General features: G+C 46.1%; 1 pseudogene; it reads left to right on the forward strand.

Moving 5' to 3' along the window:
* The first annotated feature begins 12,212 nt into the window (after positions 1-12,212).
* Positions 12,213-13,024, forward strand: LOC110301433 (ribosome biogenesis protein NSA2 homolog pseudogene; annotated as a pseudogene).
* Positions 13,025-15,133: the final 2,109 nt, after the last annotated feature.

The following is a 15,133-nucleotide window of genomic DNA, read 5'->3' on the forward strand; positions in this document are numbered from 1 at the left end:
AGTGCAGCTGGGATCATTTAACCTTCTTCAAATTTAATGTATGTGTGTATATAAGGTAGTATTCAGTAAATACTTGAAAACTGTACAAACCTTTCATCCATACCTGTGCATGCGCTGTATTCTTCACAGTAAAGAGCTCAGTCAAATGCAACTGCAAGTAGGTTGTTTTAAGTTGTTCAAGATAAAGTTTCTTGTGGTTTTTCTTAATATAAATGCCTGTTTTATTTTACCTGTTTTGTTAAATAAAGTTTGTATATTGCATTTAAAAAACAAAAACAAGTAGACAAAACCCCACCCTGTCTCCTGTTTTCTGGCCACTCATTTGCATTCTAGCAGTCTCCCTTGTGCACAAGGCTTTGCTCAGGCAGTCTGTCTAATTAACATCTAAAGAGAAGTGTTACAAGGCTTACAAGTTTACTATTTTCAATTCAAGATCTCCACAAACTCCTTGCCCTGGGGGTCTTGTGATCTTGTGGTCACTCAAATGGCCAGGATGGGAGTTGAATAACAGAACAAAGTGCTCATCAAATGTCCAGGGAGTGAGAGGCAGAGGGGAAGAGGCCAGGATTCCAGCATTTTCTTCAATGTCATGCCCATGACCTCACAGGATCCTAAAGAATCCACCACCATGCTGGCACCCTGACACCAAGCCTTCTGGGGCGTGGGGGTGGGGAGGTAGAGCAGGGGGTAGGGGGGATTCATCTTGGTTTGATTTGTGTTTTTAAGACAGGCCCTTATGTAGACCAGACTGCCCTAAAACTCCCGATGTAGCTGAAGATGACTTCAACTTCAGCTACCTGTCTCCACCTGATGAGATCTGAGTATGTGCCACTAGTTAGGTACCCACAACCACCAGATAAAGTTTCTCTGTGTAGCCTTGAACTCATGGAGATATACCTACCCCTGCCTTCTGAGTGCTGGGATTAAAAGTGTATGCTATCATGTCCTGGTTGTGCCACTATGCTCAGTTTAAGTGGTCCCAGGATGGGATTTAGTCTAGGGATGCATGCGTGATAGGTGTCTTAGTAACTGTTTTATTGCTGTAAGTAGACACATGGCCTAGGCAACTTAGAGAAGAAAGCTTTTTAAATGATTAATTTCAGAGGGTTGGTCCATTGTCATCATGGTGGAGAGAGTGATGGCAAGAGTTGGGAGATCACATCTGGCCCAAGAGACAGGGGGGGGGGGTGTAAAGGGAGGGAGGGAGAAGGGGAGGGGGAGAGGGGGAGAGGGAGGGAGGGAGAGAGAGAGAGAGAGAGAGAGAGAGAGAGAGAGAGAGAGAGAGAGAGAGAGAGAGAACCAACCCTAGTGTGGGCCTTTGAAACCTCAAAGCTCATGCCCCAGTACCACCCATCCAACAAGGCCACACCAGTTACTCCAAAAAGGCCTCCTAATCCTTCCTAAATAGTTTTCCAACTGGGAGCCAAGCATTCAAATGGGGGCTATTCTCATTTAAGTCACCACATAGACAAGCAAATTATCAACTGAGTTCTATCCCCAGACCACTCAACTTTCAGATTACAGCATCACTTAGCCAAGTGATATTTTTTACAGGTTCAATATCCTTACCCCTATTCCAAACCAAAGTATATGAGGCAGGGTGAGCTGGTGTCAAGATCCTTGTTACAGGATTGAAATGAAAGGCAGAGAGGCTTAGGATCTGGCCGCACAGCCAGGAGGCACTAGGTCTGAGCTGCCAAGTCCCCTCCCAGCCCCTACTCCTCTCACTCATTGTGAGGGAAAGCTAGGCTCTGTGGGCAAGCAGTGGAGACTCAGACAAGACTTCAAGGCATAGACCCAGTAACAGCTATTAGGGATAGGGTGTAATAGAAGTGGGTCCTGTGTGTTGACCGTCACACATGTCTCATGCTGGCCATCAGTGGCAGGTCTCATGTTGATGGTCAATGCCATGTCTCATGCTGGCCATCAGTGGCAGGTCTCATGTTGGCTCCTCCATGTACACAATTACCACCATCTCATAAACAGGGCTGGCATGACTCTTCCTTTCCATTCACCCATCCTAGAGTCACTCTGCCTGCCATTCCAGGAGCCATTGCCAGGTCAGCCCTCTCCTTGACCTCACCCTGAGAGGACTCACCCCTGGCTCCATGCAAGGGGATTGCCTCATGAGACAGACATCTGCTCAAAATGGCCTTTCCCAAATGCTGTTCTGGGGTGTAGTGCTCTTATCCCCATGCTAAAGCCCTGCTTTTCTTTTAGAGCACAGCTCACTAACCACAACATCAGTATGCCGCTATCTTTCTGTCCTCTGAAGGAAATGTCTCCCAGGCCAAAGGAGAAGAGAGTCTCCTGGACTCAGTGATCATTGGGCTTTAGTCACTTCATGGCCATTCCTCTAAGCAGAAAGCCAGTGAGATATGCCTGAGGTGTCCACAGGGATCCCGTGGCCTCTAGTATGAGGACATTCTAAGACACTGTGAGGAGAGTACTGGGGAAAGCAATGCAGAGTTAAAAGGCCTAGGTGAGGAGATCTTGTCCTTGAGTCTCCATGCTGAGGTACAAGCTTACTAGGGAAGGATGAAAGGACACAGGGTGTGTGGAGGAAGTGTTCCCCACCCAACACCTGCTCTCCAACACAGGCCAACAGGTAGGAGGAAGGAGAGAGGCAGCCTGGGGTGGTTTGTGAATTACATAGTGTGTGGCCTAGATTTCATATTGGCATGTGTGTGTGTGTGTGTGTGTGTGTGAGAGAGAGAGAGAGAGACAGAGAGAGAGAGAGAGAGAGAGAGAGAGAGTCCCGATGAGGAGATGTGAATACCAGGCATGTCTTGTCTGTTTTAACTGGACCTCTCTCCTCAGCCCTGGCTGGTGACAGGCCCAGCATAGGCTCCTTTTACTCAGTGAGATTCACTTTCCCCCACAGAGAAGAGCAGCAGTACTGAGCTGATGGGGGGAGGATGGGATTCTAACTGAAATGTGCTAATTCAGAAGATGAATATTATTTTGAATGACACCAGAAGGTTTCTGTGGGTTGTGCCTTAGTGAGGGGAGTTCTCCAAAAAGGAAGAAGCCCAACTTCTGTGAGAATGGTGTGATCTTCTGGCCTGTTTTCTCCTTTCTATGGGATGTGAATGGGGTTGGGGTCCTTTTCCCAGAGGGAGGGTGCACACAGTTACAGTGAGGGAGGTAGGACCGTGGAATCAGCATAGAGAATCCTGGACCATGGAGAGGTCAGGGCTGCAGGCTGGGGACTTAAAATGGCTTACTCTAAAAATATCTGACACCTTTTCTCAATAAAGCACAAAGAACACATTCCATTGAAGTTAGAAGCAAAGAGTGACAACCCCCCAAAAGTATCTGGTTTGAGCAAGGATCAAAGTTAGCTAAACATGGACTCAGTGAACAATGGTGAGAAGACCCTGGGGACACAGCATGCCTGGTGCTCTGTAGTCCAGAAGCAAGCAAGCTGCCTAGGACTCCACTGTGGGCTGTAGGGAGGGCACTGGGTCCCAGCTGCTTACTATTTGAATGTGTTTCTCCCACCTATGATCCTTAACTTCTGCACAGTTCTGCTATTCCTCCTTCAAACCTTAGTTCAGCCATTTCCAGCTCCTTGCTGACATGGCTAATCTCTGCCCCTCCTCCACAGTTCAGAGCTGAGAGCCATCTATGTGTGTGCTTGTCATTTGTTCACACCCCTGTCCCCTTCATTAGCTCCAAGATCATCATAGCGCCATTGTGCTCTATAAGACAAGTGCAGAATGGATGGTCAGAGAGTACCATTGACCTTGAATTAAAAATTAGTGGAGCCCTTGGTCTCTCCAAGTGGGTTCGTCAGGCTACACTTCTCTGGCAGCAATTTCAAAAGCAAATGCTGGTTGTTGGAAACTCACTGAGTTATTTCATTTTAGAGAGAAGATAGATAACGTCCCAGGAGTACATCAGAGCAGAGCCATATGCTTGGGTTCTGACCCATTTCAAAATAACCGAATTACTCTAAAACAAACATGTTATTTTGACATTTGTGTGTGGCAGGCACTTATGTGTGAGTCCATACATACTTGTGTGCAACATGCATGTGAACTCCCAAGCTTGCAGTAGGCAATTATCCTCAGTGTTCTTCTACCTTATTCATTGAGGAAGGCCATTCAGTCAAACCCAGATCTCACTGATATGGGTGGTCTCACTAGCCAACTTGCTCTGGGGATTCCCTTTGATAACGTACTAAAGCCGGAATTACAGGCCTAGCTGGCATTTATGTGAGCTCTGGGAATCAGAACGCTTGTCCTCACACTTCCTGACAAGTGCTTTAACCACTATTTATCCCCCCAGCCCTCTCATTTATTACTTTTTTTCTGAGCAAGCTTTGAAGAATTGTGTTCAGATACGGGAAGAATGGCCCTTGCCAATTAGACCCTGCCAGATGTCCCCTCAGCTAGACAGTAATTCCTGTTTATGAGAATATTTACCCCTTTCATTCTCCATTAAAACTGACAAGACGCAGACCCTAAATGCCTTAAACCCAGCAGGCCTGTGGTTTGTGTCACATGCTCTTGAGGTTCAGCATCACTTCACAAAATAAGCAGATAGGAGATACTACACACACACACACACACACACAGAGACACACACACACAGAGACACACACACACAGACACATACACACACAGAGACACACACACACACACAGACACACACACACAGAGACACGTGTGCGCGCGTGCACGTGCGCTCTCGGAAAGAGACGGGGTAGGAGTTGGGGTGGGGATCTTTTAAAGGTAAGATTTGTACGTCACAAGTACCTGGTTTCAAACAGACATGCCGTTCTCCTTATTGCTAATTGTGGATGGAGACATTTTCCCTTGAGCAACAAGGAATCAAAAGTTGGCTATGACCATTTTCCCTGTGGGTTCAAGTATACTGGCAGCATGCAGACTACACCAGGCACTGCTTCAGAATATGGCCTCTTTTCAGAGGCCTTTCCAACAGTTTTTTGGTCTCTGTTTTTTGGACACTAAGCCTCATGAGGGTGACAGATGAACAGGGATGCCCATTGTTTCTTCTGGACCACTTTTCAATGACACAAACTAAATGTTGCCTCCCCCTTTTTTCCAGCTGCTGTGACACCTTCGTGTCCCCTGTTTTCTTACAAATGTCCCTTCTCCAGAGTTTCAGAGAGAAGATAGGACTTAAGTATTTCCTTTGTCAGGAATTTGGGTTTCAGAATCTGCCAGGTCTTGGGCTTAGCATGGAGAAAGCAATGTGAAGGTCTCAGGCCCCTTTCCTCCCAGCTTCCAGGTTGTTTAGATTCCACTTGAGGGGTTCAGTGTCTTCCTCTAAGAGTCTGACCCTCAAGATGGAGTGCCTGCACTGCTCCTGTGTGGATCTGTAACAACTGATCTCAGCAAAGCTCTTCTCAGACTGTTGGCTGCGCTGCCCCTGTATCTCAGAGGCAGTGACCAACAACTTGTCTAGTATTGTCTGTGTCAGAAAAAAAAAAATGTTTGAATCATTTTTTTTCTGGAGTATAATTAGCCCCAGCTTGTTCCTGCATCTCCACTGCACTGCATTCTCACTTGTCCTTCACCTGGATGACACAACAACCCTATCCTCTCCCCATCTCTGCCCCTGCTCCTCTCCATCCCCACACTGTTTCCAGTCACATTACTATTCTACTGCAATCTGAAAGTGGAAACCCTTGGCTAAGGACGCATGCTCCTATTGCTCTCTGAATTGGGCAGAATTCCAATCAGAACTTTAAGGCCCCTGGACCCTCCCTTGCCTCCCTTTCCCCTTTTCAATGAATGGTTATGTTACTAGATTTTTTTTCCTTGCACAAAAATGCCAACCGAGTCCCTGCATTTGGAATGTTCTTCCTTGCCTGCCCCCTGGGTAACAAGTGTTGGCTTTTGATCTAGCTGTGTGAGTGTTACTGAAGGAGAATTTTCTAGTCTCAGTACTAGGCAGGTCATTCAGCGAAGCTTCTAAAGTACCCTGTACAGTTCCTGCACCATCTGTGGTTATCTGTCTGATGGGTGCTTTGGGACATGCCTGCATGGCTCACTGACATACCCCTGTGATACACTAGGAAGGCCCTAGACACATCTTGGGGGAAAGAGCCAAGAGTTGTTGTGAGGAAGGTCCTAGCTTCTTTCCCCAGGTCTGCCAATTCTAAGCAGAATTGATCTTGGTTAACTTGTCTTGATCTCACCTAAAAAATGTGCATGATGGGACTGGAAAGGTAGCTCAGCGAGCTGTAGAGTGCTTGCCTGGCATCCGTGAACCCCGGGGCTCCATCCCTAGCTCTATATGAACTAGATGTGGTAGTTTGTGACTGCAATTGCAGGACTCCAGAGGTGAAGCAGGGGAATCAGAAGTTCAAAGTCATCCTCTGTTACAAAGCAAGTTCATGGACAACCTAGGCTGTATGAGACCCTGTCTTAATAAATAAAGTGAATAATAATCACTTTGTACTGAAGATTGTTGGAACCAAGTGATAAATGTAGCTTGCAACAGTTTGGAAGGTGCAGGCCATTGCATGGCTGTGGAATTTCATGTGTCTCTTGCTTAGGTTGGTCGTTTAGCCTGACTCTCATATCGCAGGTCTCTTAGCCATCATGACTTCCATTCTGAATAGCCAGGGGAATGCTGGTGCCCTTGACTTGGTTGACTCTGGCTAATAAGTGTGGGGTGGTAGGGCAGAGGGATGACGCAGATGAAGACTGTTGAATGGAAAGGGAGCCAGGTCCTTACTAAGGAGCACCTTTGCCTCACTTCCCATGGGAGCCCTCTGCCCTTGTGAAGGTCCTGTCTTAGGCCAGTATGATTTCACACCTGCTCTGTCCCCAGGATCAGGTATCCTACCCACATTCCCCATTTTCCTTCTCTTCTCCTTGGGACTGATGAGTGATACATTCTTTAGAGCAAGGCATCAGTTCTGTGATAATCTGCTGAGCAATAGCTCTCCTAAGACTTCAGTAGCACACAGCCAAGCTCAAGGTTGCAGAGTAAGCCATAGCAATGGTGGTACCCTGAACTGCCTCTCAGGGTCCCTATCCTCGGACACACTGAGCCACAGCAGGCCAGATGAACAGCTAGCCATTCACTTTCTGCATAGGAGATTTGATTAGGAGTTGGGGTTCTATTCCCATAGGCTAATAAAGCCCAACTGACAGCTGGGCAGAGTGTTACTGAGGCCTGGGGTCTCCCAGGCTCACAGCAGCATAGACAGAAAACATGTTCTCATAGCTGTAAAGCAAGCATCTTGTCCCTTGTTGACTAGCAATTAGAATGAGTTCCTTTTCTTAATTACTTACTGTCAATTAATTAGAGGCTGTAGAAAGAGCTAGGTCCCAGTATAGCTGAAGGGGAAGGAATCACTCAGCAGTGTGAGCACTGGGCAAGGGAATCACAGAGGCTGGGGACTGAGGACACAGCTCAATTAGAAACTGGCTTGTTGATCCTGCACAAGGATCTGGGTTTGGATGCCCCTCACCACCTGAAAGCCAGGCATGCCAGGATGGGTACTAGAGGATCTAAGGTTTGCTGGTCAACCAAGTTCCTGGAGAGACGGCACCTTGAATAATATGGCAGAAAAAAAGACTTAGGGAGTGGGCGATTGGAGGAAAGATTTGATGTTGACTTCAGGCCTCTACACACACACACACACACACACACACACAGAGAGAGAGAGAGAGAGAGAGAGAGAGAGAGAGAGAGAGAGAGAGAGAGAAAGAGAGAGACACAGAGAGAGACAGAGAGAGAGACAGAGAGAGAGAGAGACAGAGACAGAGAGACAGAGACAGAGAGAGAGAGAGGATTAGGGCTGGAGAGAGATGATTCAGTGGTCAGTGGTTAAAAGCACTTCCTATGCTTGCAGAGGACGGAAGTTCAGTTCCCAGCACCCACATCTGGGGACTACATCCACCTGTAACTTCACCTCAAAGGGCTCCAACTCATCCGGCCTCAGCAGGAACTCACGCTTACGTGCATATACCCTCACAAAGACACACAAAGACATACCCACAACTTAAACATAATAGAAATAAAATGTAAAAGAGAAATCACAGAGGCTGTTTAAAACTTCTGCCCAGCACATCTCTCATTTGCTGAGCTCTCTCTCTCTCTCCCTCACTCCATGCCCTCTGCTGTCTCTCAGTCTCTCTTCTCATCTTCCTTTGGTTCACTTTGGCAAGAGCAGGAGAATTTCTTCTAAGAAATAAAGATGCCCTATAGATTGGTCCTATGTAGCACTTCCTGGCACAGGGGCCAGGATGTCCAGCCAACCCTCAGGGAGCCACGTCCGGCCTCTCCAGTGCTAGACTTTGCTCCATTTGATCCCAACCACATTCCCTCATCTCATTGTCTCTGGCAGAATCCAGCCCCTTTGTGTTTCCTTCTCTCTCCTGGACCCACTTCCCATGTCCTTGTGGTCATCTGTGGCTGGGGTAGACAGACACACGCTGTAATCACTGCTGCTAGGACTCCACTTGTAGTGGCGTATAGAGAGGGAATCTGGTGGGGAGCAGGGCTGTCTCAGAAAAGGGGCAAGTCCCAAGAGATTCTGGACTGTGTCAAACAGTGTCATCAAGGGCCAGTGCTCATGCCCCAGTTCATCTGGGACATTGTTTAACAGCAAAGCCATTTGGTTGGTAGGAAAGAAGCAGATATGACATCCCTCGGGTCGTGCTCAGGCACTTGGCTTCAGGCAGAAGTGACTCTTGTCAAAAGGAGTTTAATATTATATGCTCATTAGCCCAACACCAAGTAGAAAGCTGGTTTCTACAGAAGGCTTCAGTAGCTAAAGAGAAGGCAGGTCCAGGCACAGAAAGCCCAGGTCAGAGACAGCCTCACTGGCGTCTCAGGAACACTTTCCAGGAATTGATTGGGGGTGGGGGAGGGCTGTGGAAAGCAAGGAGCACTGAGTGATCAAAGCCCCAATGGAGAAAGGAATGTTCCAGCACAGAATGTACAGCTCACATTCTGATAAGAGCAGAGAGAGACACAAAAGATAATGGGGCCAGAGCCGGGAATTCAACCTCCGCCAGCCACATTCTGACCAAAAGGAGCTACTGTGACTCTCAGTGTCTTACGTAGCTGCTTTATGTGATGTGTGAACTAGTGTGCCTCTCACTCAGGGTATGGGTTCATCACCAGCAAACTCCACTGTGAACTTCACAGAGTATTCCCCACACTATGTCATGGGCATTTGTAACCCTGGGTCAGGTTCTGAGGTTCCAAGGCCTCTGGGGTACCTCTCCTCATACATCTGTGTCACTGTAGCTCAAGAGTGGCTGGTGTTAGAATCTCTCAAGGTCACAGGCAGCTGTGACTACCTGAGGACTGGACATCTCTCTGTTATGGTGCCAGAATGTTTAAGTGCTCAGAAATACTCACCAGGGGCTGGAGAAACAGCTCAGTGGGTAAGAACATGCATTGCTCTTGCCCGCACACTGGATACCCCATGACTACCTGTACCTCCATTCCTGAGGGATTCGATGCCCTCTTTGGGGCCTCATACAAGTTTTGTGTTTCAGGCATTTGATTATTCTCCTCTCCTCGTAGATGCCGACTTTTAAAACCAGCATTGGAAGCATTCAGGGTTCGCCTGTAGAAAATACTAGTTCTGCAGGACTGTCTGGACAGCAGACAGCCATCTCCAGGCGAAATCATCAGCCCTCCCTCCCTTCCTCCTCTCCTGCCTCTGTTTCATTTCTGGTTTTGCATTTTTGGAGACAGAGTCTCATGTAGCCTAGGCTAACCTTAAACTTGCCATGTAGCTAAGGCTGGCCTTGAACTCCTGATCTTTTTGCCTCTCTTTCCAAATGCTGGTCTTGTAGGCCTGTGTCCACAGCGGCTCCTTGTTCCTAACCTAAATGGAAAAGCCACTTTAGTATCCAACGAAATGGGTTACAAAGCATAGGAGTTTTTGGATGCTTTTGGTGAGGCCAAGAATTTTCAGTTTTCCTTGCTTCCATCTTTGTTGCCTTTTTTTTTTTTCAGTGTCAGCCAGTTTAATAAAAATAAAATTTGTCATTTTTGCGTTGAATTTCCACCATTAGACAAACACGTCTGGGTTAATTGCTAAGACTGTGTTGCCTTTTTAATCCACAAACAAGTGCGAAGTACTTAGCACCTGTTCAGTGCCTGCATCCTGCATCCACCATCTCATGGGAGACCCCTTTTAATCTGCTGTTTGATAAATAACTCTGAAAGTTTTTCCCAAAGCTAGATATTCTATGCATTCCTGGGGTATTAGCCTTATTTTAAAAATGTTTCCTCTGGATTTGCAAGTATTTCAGATTTTTTACATAGATGTTTCTAGGTGGAGTAGCATATTCTGTCCTTGACTAGCTTAAGAATCTTATTATACTGACTCATAAAACAAATGGAGTGGCTTTGTCTTTGTCTATTATCTGGAACAACATGTGTAAGACGAGATGATCTGTTCTCTGAGCACAGCCATCTTTCCTATTAGTCTCCTTTTTGGGAAAAGATGTTTATGATGACCAATGCTTCTTGCTTTTTTCCCCTTTTTTATCACACTGGCAGAGTCGATATAACACATACCAGGTCCTCCTCCAAGCTGTTGGTTTATTAACTAGTGTTCATTTGGTCAGTGTGGCAGTTTTGTGGGCAGTTTCTATATTTGAGGAGAGACGGTGAGGAGGGAGCAGGTTTCTTGTCAAGCTCACTATAGGAGCAGAGCCAAGCTCAAACCCAGCCAGTCTGCATTCCAGCCGCCGACCCATGTGCTTAACGCCACACTGCAGTGAGATTTTTCTACTCGCTTTCCTGACAAAGTTTTGTCAGTTTATATATTTATTTAAAATTATACAGTGATGTTTCATCAAACAGATGAAATGTGCTCCAATAGCCTCAGTGTCCACTCTTGCTGAGCCTTAGTTTTTCATTGTTATTGTGCCTCCCGTTGCTTATTTATTAATATTACTATTATTGTTATGTATGTGGCGGGGGAGGCGGGTTGGAAGTCAGGGGACAACTCTCTCTTTCAGTTTATGTGAGTTCTGGGCTCACCCGTGCATCGGCAGGCTGTGAGCAGACAGCTTTCCGGGCAGAGGCATCTTGCCTAGTCTGTGCCTGCTTTTTAAATTCATGAGTTATGCTAAAACTTTGTTCTCCTAGTCTACCCCTTCTAAGTGGTAGGTGTTTGAGGTGAGGAGGCTGACTGGGAGATAAAGGTACGGCATCCATATACGAGCACACAGAGCCGAGTCAGACTGGCTCCGGGACTGCATTCATTCATGTATTCCATGTTGGAAGTTTCCACAATGGAATGTTAGCAAAAAGAAGAGAATTTTTTTTTTTTGGTTCATGTTTCTGCTGGATTTTACATTTTAATTATTTTTCAGAAGGGTATGACTTTATCTTTATTCTCTAGTTCTTTCTTTAGGATTTCTTTTTTTTTTTTTTTTAATTTCCCATCAAGTGCTTATCTAGGGGTTATGGTCAGTCAATCAGGGTGGAGTGCTTGCCTGCCATGCTATGGACCCCAAGTTCGGTTTCCAGGATGGCCAGGAGAAAAACAGCTTAGTTAAATAATGTTCAACTTTACTTTTTAATGCGCATATTAAGGAAGGCCACACATTTCTCTGTAAATACCAATTCTACTTTAATCTTACAAACTTTTCAGCATGTAGTATCTTTTTAATTTTTAGGAATTCCCAATATGGTGTTTTTTAACCTAGGGCTGTTTCCAAAGATATCTTATAGTGTCAGTTATTTGCAACTAATGTAGATGAACTTTGCCCCCTCCTCATTAAATCACGTTTCATAACTACTTTTAAAATTCTCTCTATAGGGTCAGTGAAATGGCTCAGCTAAACCTGAGTTCAATCCCAGGACCTGCATGGTGGAAAAAGAGAACCAGCTTCCACAAGCTGTCTTCTGATTGCTGCATACACACAATAAATAAATAAATAAATAAATTCAATACCATTATTTGTACTATTATATTTATATCGGACACAAGGTTTTATGCTGACTCAGGCTGACCTTGAACTCTTGATTTTCCTGCTTCAGCTTCCCAATGCTGGAATTAGAGGTGTTATTAGCACCACTATGCTTGGTATGAGTACATCCTTTTGATCAATGTTTGAGAAGCTCATGTTAGCCTTTTTCCATTCTGACCGGAGCGCAGCAGGCTCATGGACCAGTGACACCCAGAAATTGAGAGGTTTTTGGCACCTAGGAGGTTGTGCACAGTTGCTCCATGACTGTCATCATTGTCACAAAGTGAATATATTGAATTGAACCACAAACAATATGGATATTGTTTGGACTACTATGAGAAAAAGAGAAAGAAGGAAGGGAGGGAGGCCCATGACCTTTCAAAGAAGGCAAAAATAAAAATTGGCCTGAAGGCTAAGCTCTACCATAAGCAATGCCATGCCAAGAAAATACAAATGAAAAAGACTATTAAGGTGAATGAAAAGACAAACACCAAGCAGAAGGATGATGAGAAGACTCCACAGGGAACGGTCCCTGCCATCCCCGCCAATCTGCTGGACAGAGAGGAAGCCAAGAGCAAAAGTATTTTCTAACATGGTTAAGCAGAAACAGAAAGAAAAGGTGAGAAAATGAGAGGCCCCTCTACCCAAAATTCGTGACCAAGGAGAAACAGAAGTATTGAAAGTTATTCAAGCAAACAAAAGAAAGAAAGAAAGAAAGAAAGAAAGAAAGAAAGAAAGAAAGAAAGAAAGAGGAAAAAGAAGAAAGAAGGCATGGAAGAGAACGGTTCCTAAAGTCTGCTTTGTTGGCGATGGCTTTACAAGATAACCACCTAAGTATAAAGGGTTCATTAGGCCAATGAGCCTATGTTTCCAACAAGCTACCTTTGTGTCCCAGTGCCCAGTGTGGAAAAGAATCCATCATCCCCATTATATACAACCCTGGGTGTGATCACCAAAGGTACAATTACTGAAGTGAATGTGAGCAAGTTGGGCCTTGTGACACAAGGAGGCAAGGTGATTTGGGAAAGTATGTCCAAGTTACCAACAATCCTGAGGTCGATGGGGGCACAAATGTGGTCTTGCTGGGTTGATAGTGACGTCGTACAAGTTATTCTCCTCAGTACTGAAGACTACACACTGTCAGGAAAACACCATTACTAGGATCTTTCTGAACTACCAAGCAGCCTTACCTCATGTGCAGTCATCAAGAAGTATTGTAAAGGAAAATAAAACACTGCCAAATTTGAAGAAGAAGAAGAAGAAGAAGAAGAAGAAGAAGAAGAAGAAGAAGAAGAAGAAGAAGAGGAGGAGGAAGAGGAGGAGGAGGAGGAGGAAGAGGGTCGCGTCTGCTCTCAACCAGCAAGAACGACAAGACCACCAGTTCTTCTAACAGCAGTTTATTCAGCAAGCTTCAGTCTTCATCTCTCTCCCTTCATCTTTTTCTCCCCTGAACCCCGGGCCTCTCACTCTTATATACTCTCAGCCCCCATCCACTCACAGCAGGCCACGTCACCTCACCAGGCATGCAGCTTCAGCCAATCAGGACGGCAGGGGCACGTCTCCATTAAATATGGACTTGTTTACACTGCCAGCATCATGGTGCACCTGCACAGCTCTCAGGATGGTCGTGGCTTATTTTCAGGTGTATGAGGAAGTCAGGTGCAAGTCATAAGACTTAGCTGCAGTCCCGGGCGCCATCTTGGGACTGCTGCCACACCCGTTCCCCACATCTTTCCCTTCTTTCTTTTTTGGCAGAGAGAATGTCTGTCTTAGATTGCCCCCTGCAGCAATGCCCCTTACCCATCCTTGGGAGACAAACAGCACTGGTTTGATCCCTGTCTTAGGTTGGTGACATGCCCGGGGAGTCTTATCCGTCATTGACTACTTCTCTAGCATGCCAGGCCACATTTGAGGAGATTGTCCTGTCTGCATGTAGCAGGTACAACAGAAGGCCAGGACGCTGATTAATCTATGGTCTGATCTTGATTGCTGCAAGCAAGCCTCATGGGTGAAGGTAGAGGTCTGATCCCCAGTGTGCAAGCATAGGGGCCCTACACAAAACCATCCCTTGGGCTCATCACCCAGAGAGGTCTTGGCCAGCTCCCGTGTCGTTTTTCCTGGGGGAAGGGAACTAGTACACTGAACCTTCATGCAATCAGACATGCCTTCCACAGAATACCAACAGCAAGCTATCCTCTGTGCAGTGCTTAGCCTCACAACCCACGGCATAACACAGCATTATTTTTTTAGGGCAGCAAGCCATATCTGAGGAGATTGTCCTGCCTCCACTGCGGCAAAGGCCTGTGCCACCATGGCGGAAGTGCAGGTCTGCATACACTGCACCCGACACATGCGCCAAACACACAACACACACACTATTACAAGCATATATCCCAGGGCTCCCATCAGCCCTGAGGCAAGGGATCTTATAAACAATAAACACAAAAGGAGGCCACATACAAACAGGCATAGCCTGAAAAGAAACATTCCTTCCTCCAGCAAATTGAAATACAGAAGTTTCAAACACATTAGGACCATTCCAATAAAATTTGCATTATCCCAGGCCCCTCCCGCCACCTGGCTTAAGGGGGAAAGATCAGTGCAACTACCATTCACCCCACATAACAACCATACATATAAGGGGCACTGCCCAAGGTGGAAGGGAATCAGGAACACTCCTACAAAAAGGAAGGGGGGCCCATCTAGGTTGGGAGGGTATAGTGCCATTGCCCTTGGATATACAGGCAGGCCACACCCCTCGAATCCAGGTAGCTTTAGTAGATACAGCTGAACACAATTACTCATCTGTGAAATATTTTGAATCATCTGAAAACACAACAATCCCTTTAGCTGAAGAAGCATAGAAAAAAGGCAACTGTAGCGAAGCATTAGATGTAAAGAATTGAGGAAACACTTGAATGCGTCAATGGCATGGGCCTCGGGAACACACGTAGCTCTTCAGTTCTCACTAGCGGGAGCATTCCCAGCCACAGGAACATCCACGTCCTCATAGCTCTGCTTGTTTTGAATTGCTCTGGTCAGCCATTCTGGGACCCACAGCTGTTGTCGGTGATCCTGGGGAAACACACAAACAGACCCTCTCTCCCAAATCAATTGAGAGTGCTCCTCTCTTACCTGATTCAGCTCCTCACTGCCTCTCTGGAGTTCTGCACCAAATCTTTATCTATCTTCTATGCAAT

The sequence above is a fragment of the Mus caroli genome, unplaced genomic scaffold, assembly GCF_978045245.1.
Source record: "Mus caroli unplaced genomic scaffold, Mus_caroli_1 scaffold_11, whole genome shotgun sequence".
NCBI classification, from domain to species: Eukaryota; Metazoa; Chordata; class Mammalia; order Rodentia; family Muridae; genus Mus; species Mus caroli.